Consider the following 5,141-nt stretch of genomic DNA (forward strand, 5'->3'; position numbering starts at 1 on the left):
ATCTCATCTTGCCACTATAGGCCTGCCTTTGCCAGCCAACAATTTAAAGATATTTCCCTTTATAACATCACCCATGCCAAAGACATCCCTTACTACCCCCAAGACAAATGGTTGTTGAGAAGGCCCACCAAACACCTAGGCCCAATTAAGTAAAGAAAAAAATAAAGAAAGATACATCCCCAATATTCAGTTGGCTAAGGCACCAAACCTCTTTTTCTATAAAAAATTCAAATCAGATGCCCTGATAACCATGGGAAGCAGATGGTTTGTGTTTCTTTCACAGGAATCCCCGGAATAACCATCTGGACCCCTGCACACTCTGACATCGCCCACTAGATGGTACAACTACAGTGGCACACCCCCCGAAGCCCAAGATGTCACCTGAACCTGATTCACAGACTCCAAGGACAGAACTTTCTTACTGCCTGTCTGCCCTTCCTGCTTCTGCTTTGCCTGTCATGTTTTGGAAGTTCCAGCCCACCCTCTACAGTAAATCTATATTGGCCCGGGCACCTCAGAGTTGGGTGAGAGCGCAGTGGTTCGGGCCACTGGTTCTGGTGGCTGACCTTCCCCATGGAGATAGACGTGCAGCATTTCATCCCCTGGCATTTCTCCTGGTCATCTACATTGGACTGAGACTTCTATCGGACTTCCTGGTACACCCATTGGACACTACACAATTTTACAGCAGCTTCCTTCCCTTCACACTGCTGGTTTTTCAAAGACTGACCCTCAGTAGTTCATGGACCTTGCAGTCAGTTGCCTTGGGGACTGTACAGTGCCAAACAGCCCCTTTGCTTGGCAGGCATGCCCTCCCCCCCTGCAGCCTGTGTCCCCAGAGTCAAGAAAACCCCCGCTTACTAAATCCTGGACCCAGAGGCAGGAAACGCCCTTTGAGGCATGAAATGCCCCCAGAGGCAAAAGTTGCACCCAGAGGCAGGAGATGCCCCCAGAGGCAGAACCTCATTACTAAGCCCTTCCCAGAGGTAGGGGACACCCCCAGAGACAGGAAATGCCCCTTTGCATACCAAGCCTCCCCTAGGCATCACACTGGCTCTTACTGCTCCCCTACTTGTTCCTTCCTGCCTTGTTATAGCATTCAGGTTTATGCCCAAAAGGTTTCTGCTCACCCCTATACTACTATTCCTCTGTCAGATAGTCTTTTACAGACATTGAACCATCTTAATGCAATGACTAGATAAAAAGATATAAAAAGATGTAAAAAAATTGTCAGGAGATGGTGGATCCTGGCAGAGCTTAACCTATGAGATGAGTCCCTCCAGGTAAGTCTGTCTCTCTAAAGAGGGGTTGAGCACAGGGGGAGACACATGAATCTCACAAGGTTGGCAGCCATGTAAGTCTTCCCTCCCCCACAAAAACGTCCTACATCTTCCCACCTGAGCACAGCATTCCTTAAAAACATTTAAGCCTGCTCCACTCTATATTTCCTGTACTGTGTTCATTAGATATAAAGGAAAAGGGGGAGATTCTGGGGAACTATGCAGATGCAGTCACATCTGCCAAGCTGTCCCCTCAGGCTTTGCCACTTCCCACGATATTCTCGCAGTGACTTTTTCAACCTATCCTGTCCTGACACATCACTCCTGGTTGTTGCCCTATAAAGCCCTTCTTCTTCCGCCCCTTTGTCTCTCTTGACCGCTTTTCACATTGGTGATTATATGCGAGGGTGGTCTGGGAGGCGGCCATTTTTGCTACCTCCTTGTGGCCCGAACCACTGCGCTCTTACCCAACTCTGAGGTGCCCGTGCGAATAAAGATTTGCATTCCCTCTTTGCTCCAGATCTCCTCTCTCTCTTCTTCGCAGCGCAGCCTGACAATAGTTCACTGGAATGGGTGCTGCATTGCCTTATCCCCAGTGCACAGAGGGAAATTTCAGTGCTGTGGTGTCTTACCCCCCAACCCCTACCTAATTCTGTCTCTTTCTCTTTCTATTTGAAATATCTGGCCTGGAGAAAGGATAAAAAAGATGAAAAGCACCACAAAAGTGAACTCACATATGTAATATTGCTGTTAACTTTAGAATAAAATTTGTAATAGATAGATCATCTGTGGTGGTAAATCTTGATGCTAAAAACAACAAAAACAGAATTACAAAAGAAGGAGGACAACACAGATTTCAACTGAACATGATGTGAAGAGAAGATAAGCTATCAAAATGCTTTCACCTGCAGGACAGCACTAGCTTTATATCACCTAGGTTGATTCTATGACAGTTGTTTATATTTTTACTCAGGAGACTAATTTCAAGTCTCTGAAATCTTGAGATTGCACTGACAGTAGCAGATGAGATGAAGATTTACAGCTGGTGTCACAGCATATTAATGCCTTTGCAGTCTATCATGTCTTAGGAGTTCACACAGTAGATTCACACAAATTTTAATTTAAGACACACATGGATGGAGTAGTCTTTTGTGATACTGAAAATAAGGCCCATAAGTCAGATGAAGAAGGGAGTGAAAGGAACAAAGGTTAGAGTAGTAACTGTGAAAGTAATCTTATCTTCTTTGTGTTTAGGCTTTAATAGCGGCATAATTAAAAGTGTGCATGTTAGTGTCATCTAACGTGGGGTTTCTGAACAGTTGTACACTCATGATGTGGACTGGATATATATATATATATATATATATATATATATATATATATATATATATATATATAATGTGTGTGTATGCAATGTAGAAGTTTTAGGATAATTTCTGGTGTCTACCACTAGTTACCAGTAATACTTACCTTTCCAGTTTTGTCAGTGAAAATATCTGCAAACATTCACTAATGATCCCAAGGACAAAAATCACTTTAAGTTGACAACCACTGCACCAGACCATCACAACTACATATCATTGAATTTTATACCATTGAACTACTTACATATATATATATACGTATATATAAATATATATACGTATATATATATGAATTACTTCTAAGCACTTTTACTATCTGTTATGATATCTTTTAGAAAATAGCTGGAGTCAGACAGTTATGCACCAGATGAAAACATTCATTACCAAATTCTTACCTTCTGGTATCCATCTGCAGGAGGAAAGCTTAATAAGCCGTAAAGTAGTGCTGCAGGTGTCTCTCTCTCTCAACTCAATTTTTCTCTCTGCTATAAGATTTAAAGAAAAAAGTAAGAAGGAAAAACATAGCTTCTGTAGCAGTGTATTTGTTGTGCAGGCATAAATCACTAGATAACTGTGATGGTAAAAAAAAAAAAAGTTCCTTGGGGTTTTATAGTATTTTCAAATTATACATTTTTTGTTTATTTGATCTTCAAATGAAAATATGTGAAAACCATTCACAGCAGCAATATATCTGGCTTATATGCTTTTTTAAAATCATGTTATAAAGAACATTTATTTGGTAAACTATTTTATAGAACATAAAAATCAAACAATCTCTTAAACAACAGAAGACAAAATCTCAATTTTCCCTCTATCAAAAGTCTACTCCAATACTGAAGTACCAAAACCTCATGAACTATACTACTAAGAAAGGATAAAAGACATTAAACTTCCACAAGAAGACTGTATAATTCTGGCAGCAGTTAAGTACACATCAGCCTGTATCCAAAAGTACTACAGAATTGGGAGGGGGGGTGGGAATCTAAACTTGATGTGAATAGTTTTTTGTTCTTAACAAGGTTTAGAAAATTATCTGTTAATTACACAATGGTAGTAGTTACATTATGGAAACTGATATAGTAAAAAAAAAAAGAGAGAGAGAATCTGAATTTCAAAGCCAGTAAAGGTAAATTAGTAGATGTAAACAATAACTTCTTAGACACTTTAGTTCCAATTTAAAACAAACACTCAGAACTGGAATCTTCAGAATTTTCTAGTATCTTGAAAATCCCCATCTTCTCTTTTAATCGGTTCTGAGGAATTCATTTTATCAATGAGATCATTTTGATCTAACAATAGTTCTAGATCTTTATCACTAATGACCTTTTCTCTTGATCCTTTTACTTCCCTTTCAAAATCCCTAGATTTTAGTAAATCCATTAATTCCTTAGGGTCTAAGAACTTCTTAGACTGTTTTAATCCAGACTGACCACCTTTGAAATGATTTTTGTGAATGACCAACTTTTCCAATTTCCTTTTAGCAGCTGCTCTTTCCACAATCTTCTGATCAATACTATTTGCTGTAACAAGACAATACACAAGAACTGGTTTTGTCTGACCAATTCTATGGCATCTATCCTGGGCCTGAAGATCAGACTGGGGATTCCAATCATTATCATAAATGATAACTGTATCTGCTGCAGTCAAATTAATGCCAAGGCCACCAGCTCTTGTACTCACTAAAAAAATAAACACATCCGGATCTGTATTGAAGTTGTGCATATTTTTTCACTCACTGAATAAGACATAGATCCATCAAGTCTGCTAAAGATGAAATTTCTAAAGTGGCAGTAATCCATCAAAATATCCAATATTCTAGTCATTTGTGAAAAAAGCAGAACCTTACGACCTCTGGATTTTAGTTCTGGCAGCATTCGATCCAAAATTAAGAATTTTCCAGAATTTGTTACCAATTATTCATCAATCTTAAACTCTTGTGTGACGGGGTCTACTGGGTACTCAATCAAATATGGATGGTTACAGCATTTATGAAGTAGCATCATTATATTCTGTAGCTTCAGATTAACTTCAGATTCTGTCGGAATATTCACTTCTACAACAGCTCTTTCTCGATCCACCTCTGGCTGTATTTGACTGAGCAATTTTTCCAGTTCATTTGGGAAATCATCTATTTGGCTGTAATTTACTGACTTTCGACTTCGTCGTTTTGGTCGTCCAGTGGGACTTACTTCAACAGTTTCTTTCTTCCATAGTTCCTGATTTAGTCACTGAAGTCCTTCTGGGTAGAGGACCCGCTGTGGTCGCTCCTTCTTGATCCAACCTGTCCGCTATTTGCTCCGGCACCCACAGCCGCAGTTTCCGAAACTCCTGCCAACCAAGGGCGCATGCGAGGCTGGCTTATATGCTTTTATTCTAAAATAAAACGAAAAACAAAACCAGAAAATAAATTTTAGGCACTATAGAGGGTTTTCAATTATTTGTCCAAAGTTTGCTAAGAGTAAGATATATCTATATTTAATGTACAAGCAAATTAAAA

The 5,141-nt window shown here is 39.5% G+C and overlaps 1 pseudogene; it reads right to left on the bottom strand.

Moving 5' to 3' along the window:
- Window positions 1-3,358: 3,358 nt before the first annotated feature.
- Window positions 3,359-4,845, bottom strand: LOC103120934 (lymphoid-specific helicase-like; annotated as a pseudogene).
- Between the last annotated feature and the right edge of the window lie 296 nt (window positions 4,846-5,141).

Source organism: Erinaceus europaeus, chromosome 5 (genome assembly GCF_950295315.1).
Source record: "Erinaceus europaeus chromosome 5, mEriEur2.1, whole genome shotgun sequence".
Lineage (NCBI taxonomy): Eukaryota > Metazoa > Chordata > Mammalia > Eulipotyphla > Erinaceidae > Erinaceus > Erinaceus europaeus.